Raw genomic sequence first — 10,684 nt, 5'->3', positions numbered from 1 at the left:
TAACTGTAGAAACAATGTAGCTTTATTCACGTCAGGGGAATTTAGCAAAACAAGGTCGATTTATTCACATCAGGGGAACCTCCTTGTTATTTCATTTTCGTGTATTGCACTTGATTTCAGTATGAATCACATGATTATGAAGGCATAAATGTATGAAAGAGAGTATTATTTGAAATGTATGTATTGTAGTTCTATCCTTGTGATGTGTTACATCATGTTTTTGTGGACCCCAGTAAGAGCAGTAGCTAATGGAGATGCTAATAAAATACTAAATACCACTGACAGATCTTTTTTTAAACAATGATGATAAAATGTGGGTTTAAAAATGAAGTTTAGTCATTCATTTAATCAGATTTTTTAACATTTTAAACAGGACATGGGCAAGACTCCTCTGGTTATAGGTGCCGGTTTGGAGAAGAGTTTCAGACGGTTTCTATACAGATATCCACACATTTAACAATTTGGATGGATGGACAAGGAGTTACAGATTATAGATATGCCATCAGTAACAGGATTTTCCCCTGAAACAAGTATTCTACAAAAATGTCACCAGTTATTTCCCAGGCACCGCATTGTAGCCTTCTAGAACGCCCATGAGCGACGTCAAATATAGGGCTATAACTATTTGAAGTATCCATTTACCTCTAAGAATTCAAAGCAATTGGTAATTACCTAGTACAGATCTTGGATAGAAAATGCAGGTTCTCCTTCAACTGGTTCTCCTACAACATATCAACTTGCCTTTCTATGTGTCATTTTTGAAAAGGCTAACTCAGATTCATTATATAATGTTAATTAGCATAAGAAGTTCATAGATACTTATGACAAGTCTTGTAATGCATTATGACCCTTTGAAATGCATCATATCTGAATGCCTTCCCAACATTTAATTCACAATCAAATCCTGTACAGGTAGTTTATTTAGAAAAAAGTGCTCCAATGAAAACTGATAAAGGAAACATCTAAATCATCTTTCCCAACAGTCTCTCGCACAGTGAGAAAGCGTGTACATCAAATTTTAACACAGTGATGTTCTTGAAGTCTCAGATACCGAGCTCTGGCTACTGCCAGTGAGACTGTCACAGTTGTGTCCCTCTTGGCACTCATGCTTCAAACAGGAAGGTTCCGGCAGATGACAGAGATGCGGCGATGGCGGGGCACTCTCTGTCCAGAGAAAATAGACTCATCATCTTTAAGGATCTCATGGGTGAACTTATATCTGGCCTGGTCCCTGGAAGGATGCATGAAAACAATGTCATCAGTCATTCACCACACAAGCACAATGTGTGAAATGCCAGGAGCTGTACCAAGTGTTTCAGAGTATGAGTGCCGATTTAGGATCAGTTTAGCCTTTAAGATCATAATGAATATATGGACCAGTGTTGGTCAATTCCAACTTAATTTGAAATTCCAATGAATTCACTCATGAAGTAGATAATTTACTGTACGTTGAATTCAATTTGAATGTCAACAACCTTCAAGTTATGGAATTAAATTGGAATTAGACTGTTGGAATTGTGAAAAAAAGTAATCTTTGGAATTTAATTGGAATTCAATATTTGTAAAATTCCCAGTTAATGGAATTAATGTACATAGTATAAAAAAATGGACTGCTTTTTTTTGAATATACTGTTGAAGTCGGAAGTTTACATACCTTAGCCAAATACATTTAAACTCAGTTTTTCACAATTCCTGACATTTAATCCTAGTAAAAATTCCCTGTCTTAGGTCAGTTAGGATCACCACTTTATTTTAAGAATGTGAAACGTCAGAATAAAAAGAGAGAATTATTTATTTTGGCTTTTATTTCCATCATCATATTCCCAGTGGGTCAGAAGTTTACATACACTCAATTAGTATTTGGTAGCATTGCCTTTAAATTGTTTAACTTGGGTCAAACGTTTCAGGTAGCCTTCCACAATAAGTTGGGTGAATTTTGGCCCATTCCTCCTGACAGAGCTGGGGCAACTGAGTCAGATGGCCACTCCAATACCTTGACTTTGTTGTCCTTAAGCCATTTTGCCACAACTTTGAAGTATGCTTGGGGTCATTGTCCATTTGGAAGACCCATTTGTGACCAAGCTTTAACTTCCTGACTGATGTCTTGAGATGCTGCTTCAATATATCCACATAATTTTCCTACCTCATGATGCCATCTATTTTGTGAAGTGCACCAGTCCCTCCTGCAGCAAAGCACCCCCACAACATGATGCTGCCACCCCGTGCTTGACGATTGGGATGGTGTTCATCGGCTTGCAAGCCTCCCCCTTTTTCCTCCAAACATAACGATGGTCATTATGGTCAAACAGTTCTATTTTTGTATCATCAGACCAGAGGACATTTCTCCAACGAGTACGATCTTTGCCCCCATGTGCAGTTGCAAACCTTAGTCTTGCTTTTTTATAGAGGTTTTGGAGCAGTGGCTTCTTCCTTGCTGAGCGGCTTTCAAGTTATGTCAATATAGGCCTTGTTTCACTATGGATATAGATACTTTTGTATCTCTTTCCTCCAGCATTTTCACAAGGTCCTATGCTGTTGTTCTGGGATTGATTTGCACTTTTCGCACCAAAGTACGTTCATCTCTAGGAGACAGAACACGTCTGCGTGGTCCCATGGTGTTTATACTTGCGTACTATTGTTTGTACAGATGAACGTGGTACCTTCAGGCTTTTGGAAATTTCTCCCAAGGATGAACCAGGCTTGTGGAGGTCTACAAATTGTTTTGGAGGTCTTGGCTGATTTCTTTTGATTTTCCCATTATGTCAGGCAAAGAGGCACTGAGTTTGAAGGTAGGCCTTGAAATGCATCAACAGGTAAACCTCCAATTGACTCAAATGATGTCAATTAGCCTATCAGAAGATTCTAAAGCCATGAGATAATTTTCTGCAATTTTCTAAGCTGTTTAAAGGCACAGTCAACTTAGTGTATGTAAACTTCTGATCCACTGGAATTGTGATACAGTGAATTACAAGTGAAATAATCTGTCCGTAAACAATTGTTGGAAAAATTACTTGTGTCATACACAAAGTAGATGTCCTAACCTACTTGCCAAAACTATAGTTTGTTGACAAGAAATTTGTGGAGTGGGTATGTTTTATTGATTCCAACCTAAGTGTATGTTAACTTCCGACTTCAACTGTAAATCATTTAAACTACTAGGCTACCTGAACAGTGACATGGCCATGGGGATATTAATGATCTCAAGTCAAATACTTACCTGGAATTTGATATTAAATTAATGGAATACAGAGGGAGAGGGAATTGAAATACTGTAGAATTGAATTTGTGGAATTAACCCCAACACGGACAGGGGAGGACCTGATCCTAGATTAGCACTCCCACTCTGAGATGTTTCATAGTTGAAGCATAAGACCCCAGGTCATCTGACCCGGCGGACCTCTGGGCCCTCATAAGGATAGTTATAGGCTATAGGAGGCGTTCAGTCAGTGTACCAACATGGAGGTAACATAGAACAATTAAGTAAACCACTTCATGTTCTTGTTCTCCACAGGAGATACTGTGGGTTTGTTTAGTGCAGACTCTCATTAGGGTATTTACTCAGTTGCTCTTTCCCATGTCAAATAAATCCATAGAATCGTTTTGAGTAGTAAAAACCTACCGTAGGCCTACCAGGTAGACTACAGTGATTACAGTGTATGCGCAGGTGGTTGTTTGTAAACAATGAAAGACAGAATGTTGCTATGGCAGGTCTTATTGGGTCCTTACCTGAGTATGTAGACAGAGCGACAGGGCAGAAACAAGTTCAGCCATTCAGCGGGTTCATCCTCCCTCACCAAGCGCATCACACTGTCTGACAACAAACTCAGCCCTGCTATAGTGCTGCCACAGAACTGACAGAGGAGAGGAAGGGAAAGAAAGGGTCAGGGAGACAGTGAAAGAGAAAGGCAGGATGAAAGATTAAAAAAAACAGGGGTGAGGGGGGATGAGAGAATGACCGAGTTCCAAACAGCATTGTAAAAGAAATATCACTTTTGCCAAAAAAGTATTCACATTGTGCCCAGTCAATAATCATGCACACAGAACACCATGTTCCAAATTTATCTTGCCTTTCATCGCAGGTTAATATGAGAGCCGTCTACCTACCTTGACACTGTCGATGTGTGGTTTGATGTATCCAGCCTTGTCAAGGTCCAGGACATGCACAGGGCCTAGGAGAGGGCTGCCCTCAGAGAAAGCCACAGCTCGGAGGCGATCCATCACCCCCTCACACACCTCTCCCCACTGAGCACGCTCTGTCTCCCGGTAACCATGAATCGCCTGGTGAGCACAATGTTGAAAGAATGAATGAAACAATGTAATTAAATGTTGGTAGGGGCCTCAAGGGAGTGATCATTGTCAACAGGGGTGGGATTGTGGAGGGGGACTGGGTTCCAGGAGTGAAATTATTTGGATAATTTACATTGATTTCAAGGATTTTACATAATCAGAGTGATTTTATTTTCCAATTTTCCTCCCTGATTGCTAACAAACACTGTTCTGGGCTTGGTTTCCCAAAAGCATTTTAAGGCTAAGTTCATCGCTAGAACGTTTGTAGGAGCATCATTAAATCTCAGAGCTGTTCCCCAAAACCATCGTCACTAAAGTTGCAATTGAAAACGTGTGTTATTTACCGACTGCCTCAGACCACTCGTAGATCAGCTAAGTGTGTCGTTGGAAGATTTTTCGCCCTTTCGGCGTCAAACATAGAATCAAGCTGTTTATCCGTCTCGCTGTGAACGCCGATTACTTCGGAACCAAGTTGACTACAAATACAAAGTTGCCAATTTCTTTGCAGTTGTTTCAAACAAGCAAAGGATAAAAATATGCTTCAAATAAAAACCGAGATGACTGCATTAATAGGCTACAGTAGGATATAGGCTACAAAGGCCAGTGGAGGCTTCTTAGAGGAGGACCATCCTGCTCAGTGAATTTAATAAAAATACAAATAGTGAAACATTAAAAAAAGTGATCCTTTTTAGATAAACCTATACTAAATATACCCAAGTCACCAAATAATTGATTAAAACCCACTGCTTTACAATGAAGGTCTACAGTAGCCTCAACAACACTCTGTAGGGTAGCACCATGGTGTAGCCAGAGGACAGCTAGTTTCCGTCCTCCTCTGGGTACATTGACTTCAATATAAACCTAGGAGGCTCATGGTTCTCACCCCCGTCCTTAGACTTACACAGTAATTATGACAACTTCCAGAGGACATCCTCCAACCTATCAGAGCACTTGCAGCATGAACTGACATGTTGTCCACCCAATCAAAGGATCAGAGAATGAATCTTGTACTGAAAGCATAAACTCCAGCTAGCTATCACCGCAGTGCATAAAATGTGGTGAGTAGTTGGCTCAAAGAGAGAGAAAGCAACAGTTGAACAGTTTTGAATAAATACATTAGTTTAGCATACTCAAAACACCCAGCTCAGACAGAGAGGGATGCTATGTTAGATAGCTGGCTATGGCTATTCAACACTGTATGATTGTAATGGGTTTACTAACGCGTTAGTTCTCGTAGCTATGTTGACTATGACATTAGCTAATATGGTGAAAATGATGTAGGCTGAGTGTAGCGGTTAGCAGTTATGATATGAAGGTTTGGCTTAAGTTCTTTTGCCTGGTCAGACAGCTGATTTGTGCACTGAAGTCCACAAGGGAAAAGGTGAGAGGAGGAGAAGGTGTAGAAGTGAGAAGGAATTATACAAAAGCAAAGTGATCACGCTGTTTGTATGTGGCTGCGATCAAAGTGAACCGTGATCAGGGGTGTATTCATTAAAACACTTTTCTTAAATGGGAGCAAAAGGAACGGGGATGAACATACCTGAATTTGTCCAAAAACTTCCGGCGCCGACAGAGATGGCCGCCTCGCTTCGCGTTCCTAGGAAACTATGCAGTATTTTGTTTTTTTATGTGTTATTTCTTACATTGGTACCCAAGGTAATCTTAGGTTTCATTACATAGTCGGGAGGAAGTACTGAATATAAGAGCAACGTCAACTCACCATCATTACAACCAGGAATATGACTCTCCCGAAGCGGATCCTGTGTTTTGCCTTCCACCCAGTACAATGGATCTGATCCCAGCCGGCGACCCTAAACAACGACGCCGTAAAAGGGGCAAACGAAGCGGTCTTCTGGTCAGGCTTCGGAGACGGGCATATTGCGCTCCACTCCCTAGCATACTACTCGCCAATGTCCAGTCTCTTGACAACAAGGTTGATGAAATCCGAGCAAGGGTAACATTCCAGAGAGACATCAGAGACTGTAACGTTCTTTGCTTCACAGAAACATGGCTCACTCGAGAGACACTAACGGAGTCGGTGCAGCCAGCTGGTTTCTTCACGCATCGCGCCGACAGAAACAAACATCTTTCTGGTAAGAAGAGGGGTGGGGGTGTATGCCTTATGATTAACGAGACGTGGTGTGATCATAACAACATACAGGAACTCAAGTCATTCTGTTCACCTGATTTAGAATTCCTCACAATCAAATGTCGACCGCATTATCTACCAAGGGAATTCTCTTCGATTACAATCACAGCAGTATATATTCCCCCCCAAGCAGACACATCGATGGCCCTGAACGAACTTTATCTGACTCTATGTAAACTGGAAACCACACACCTTGAGGCTGCATTCATCGTAGCTGGGGATTTTAACAAGGCTAATCTGAAAACAAAACTCCCTAAATTCTATCAGCATATCGATTGTGCAACCAAGGCTGGTAAAGCCTTGGATCATTGTTATACTAACTTCCGCGACGCATATAAGGCCCTCCCCCGCCCTCCTTTCGGAAAAGCTGACCACGACTCCATTTTGTTGCTTCCAGCCTACAAACAGAAACTAAAACAGCAAGCTCCCGCGCTCTGGTCTGTAAAACGCTGGTCCGACCAATCTGATTCCACGCTTCAAGACTGCTTCGATAACGTGGATTGGGATATGTTCCGCATTGCGTCCAACAACAACATTGACGAATACGCTGATTCGGTGAGCGAGTTCATTAGAAAGTGCATTGACGATGTCGTACCCACAGCAACGATTAAAACATTCCCAAACCAGAAACCGTGGATTGATGGCAGCATTCGCGTGAAACTGAAAGCGCGAACCACTGCTTTTAACCAGGGCAAGGTGACCGGAAACATAACCGAATACAAACAGTGTAGCTATTCCCTCTGCAAGGCAATCAAACAAGCTAAGTGCCAGTATAGAGACAAAGTAGAGTCGCAATTCAACAGCTCAGACACAAGAGGTATGTGGCAGGGTCTACAGTCAATCACGGATTACAAAAAGAAAACCAGCCCCGTCGCGGACCAGGATGTCTTGCTCCCAGACAGACTAAATAACTTTTTTGCTCGCTTTGAGGACAATACAGTGCCACTGACACGGCACGCTACCAAAACCTGCGGGCTCTCCTTCACTGCAGCCGAGGTGAGTAAAACATTTAAACGTGTTAACCCTCGCAAGGCTGCAGGCCCAGACGGCATTCCCAGCCGCGTCCTCAGAGCATGCGCAGACCAGCTGGCTGGTGTGTTTAAGGACATATTCAATCAATCCTTATCCCAGTCTGCTGTTCCCACATGCTTCAAGAGGGCCACCATTGTTCCTGTTCCCAAGAAAGCTAAGGTAACTGAGCTAAACGACTACCGCCCCGTAGCACTCACTTCCGTCATCATGAAGTGCTTTGAGAGACTAGTCAAGGACCATATCACCTCCACCCTACCTGACACCCTAGACCCACTCCAATTTGCTTACCGACCCAATAGGTCCACAGACGACGCAATCGCAACCACACTGCACACTGCCCTAACCCATCTGGACAAGAGGAATACCTATGTGAGAATGCTGTTCATCGACTACAGCTCAGCATTTAACACCATAGTACCCTCCAAACTCGTCATCAAGCTCGAGACCCTGGGTCTCGACCCCGCCCTGTGCAACTGGGCGGGAATTGATGGAAATTATGTAAAAATGTATCACTAGCCACTTTAAACAATGCCAGTTAATATAATGTTTACCTACCCTACATTACTCATCTCATATGTATATGTATATACTGTACTCTATATCATCTACTGCATCTTGCCATCTTTATGTAATACATGTATCACTAGCCACTTTAAACTATGCCACTTTATGTTTATATACCCTACATTACTCATCTCATATGTATATACTGTACTCTATACCATCTACTGCATCTTGCCTATGCCGTTCTGTACCATCACTCATTCATATATTTTTATGTACATATTCTTCATCCCTTTACACTTGTGTGTATAAGGTAGTTGTTGTGAAATTGTTAGGTTAGATTACTCGTTGGTTATTACTGCATTGTCGGAACTAGAAGCACAAGCATTTCGCTACACTCGCATTAACATCTGCTAACCATGTGTATGTGACAAATAAAATTTGATTTGAAATAAACATTTGTTTGCAACTGTTGAACTAATGATTACACCCTAGATCAGCTAGATGCAGGCAAGAGTGTGCAAGGCAGAATTGAATGTGTCATTGTCTGTCACCTTGACTACTAAAATTTCTCTTGAGCTGTGCACCTACGTTTTAAACTTTCATTCAGAGAATAGATTGTAGCAACCTCTTGATGGGTATAGGGAAAATCATGTAGTAGTATCATGTAGTAGCCTAAACCTATAGATGTTATATTGAGCTGGGTGAATGGAATATGAATGACAGTCATCTAATATGTTGTAATAGAAATAAGGCGATGCTCATCATAAAAATAATCAACCTCCCTCATAAAACAGCACCGACCACCACTGACATAGGCATAAATATTTTATTCATGTTGAAATCTATTTTATTTTCAGTAAATTGAGTTCTATTTGGCTAATTGTAGGCTACACTGTCTGTTATTTTTGCCTCAATGTCACGTCCTGACCAGAGTTCTTATGTGTTGTGCTTGTTTTAGTGTTGGTCAGGACGTGAGCTGGGTGGGCATTCTATGTTGTGTGTCTAGTTTGTCTGTTTCTGTGTTCAGCCTAATATGGTTCTCAATCAGAGGCAGCTGTCAATCGTTGTCCCTGATTGAGAATCATATATAGGTGGCTTGTTTTGTGTTGGGGATTGGTGGGTGGTTGTTTCCTGTGTCAGTGTTTGTGAAACATGGGACCAGCACTTTACATGTTGGGTTTATATTTTTGTTCAGTGTATTTCATGATGTGTAACAATGATGTGCCAAATCTGTGATTTAGTGCATAAATATTGGGTAAGTATTAGAATAAGCAGCATCAATATTTGCCACCTAGGTGATAATATTGTAATGAAACAGGCAGGGAGCAGGTCTCGAACCCTCGACCTTCTAGCCCGAAGTCCAGCGCGCTATCGACTGTGCCGCAAAAGCATGCTCGTGCGGCAGGGTAAATTTCATTACAAGGTCATTACAATATTTATCTGAAGCTAATCAGTATTGTGGAATAATTCTAAAGTAAAGGTGATATTTGAATGGAGCAAGCTGATTCGAGATCACCGCTAGCTTTTTTTTATCTCAAACATATCAGTATCAACAAACGATCCAACGATGCACTTGGCAAACGTTCTTTCTGCATGGTGTTTTGGGAAACGTATGTTACATCTTCGGCCGATGCATCGTTAAAAACACTCATAAGCCTAAATTGCATTGCTATTGGGAAACCGGGAACTGACTGTTCAATCTAAATTAAGATATATTCAACTTGTAATGTATGATGACGATAATTAATAGCCTAACAATTCAAATATGAGACTTTACAGCATCTAGTATAGTATGGATATTTATGTTATTGCTGCCGCTGTTTTTTTCTCTGCATGTTTATCGGTGAAATATAAGACTACAAAGCATTTGCATGATGCCAATAGGGGAATTAATCAAAAGAGCTCCTCCGTACATACTGTAGCAGCCCCTCTGAGTGTCGGCTGGAGCAGAGGACGTGCAGCAGCTTTATCTAACTAACGTTAACGTGAGTGTGAGTTGGGCACTTCTTTGTAGTCAACAAGCAAGGTCTATTTACAACTTACATCGTCCCAGTGGTCGAATTCGTATCGTTTCTTCCTCAGCCCAGGCTCGAGTTCTTTCATGAGAGCACCCTCCTCTTCCTCACTTATGAATTCCGTCCTCACCTCCACCTGACCGCGAAGCCTCTGGACCAACTCCCCGGTCGAACCGCAGACTAGTTGGTTATCTCTGAACTGCAGGCCGCTGTTCGTAGCAGCTCCGGAGCAACTCGCTGCCGAACTTAGACATGATGTGGGAGTGTACAGAGGCCGTTTATGAATACGTCTGGCAACTGTAATCAGCAGTCACATGCTTCATTAAATAAAATGATTCATGTAGACTGTCAGATTTGCTAAATTAAGCTATGCTTTGTTGTCTGGTGGCACAGAAGTCAGGTCACGAAGAAGAGGCGACATTTTGAAAACGCACTGCATTGTGGGAGTTGTATTGTCGTCACACTTCATTAAATAAAAAAGCCTGCCTAGGACTAAAATAACAAGCTATTAACCTTTTCACTGAAATTACAACAAGATTCTGTGTTATCCATGTCAAATGCATAAATGCTACGTAAATAAGGAATGTATAAGTCTTTTTAAATAAAATAGATTGTCTTACAAGAACGGTACTTAACCAGGCCAAATGCTGTGAGCTCTTTTATTGTCTTTTAGGTGTTGTCTTTTTCTCACTAG

The 10,684-nt window shown here is 41.5% G+C and overlaps 1 pseudogene; it reads right to left on the bottom strand.

The window, feature by feature from the left end:
• Positions 1-10,306, bottom strand: LOC120038215 (annotated as a pseudogene).
• Between the last annotated feature and the right edge of the window lie 378 nt (positions 10,307-10,684).

The sequence above is a fragment of the Salvelinus namaycush genome, unplaced genomic scaffold (assembly GCF_016432855.1).
Source record: "Salvelinus namaycush isolate Seneca unplaced genomic scaffold, SaNama_1.0 Scaffold2101, whole genome shotgun sequence".
In the NCBI taxonomy this organism is placed as follows: domain Eukaryota; kingdom Metazoa; phylum Chordata; class Actinopteri; order Salmoniformes; family Salmonidae; genus Salvelinus; species Salvelinus namaycush.
The sequence above is the reverse complement of the archived record's forward strand: the minus strand, read 5'-3'. Positions and strand labels throughout refer to the sequence as shown.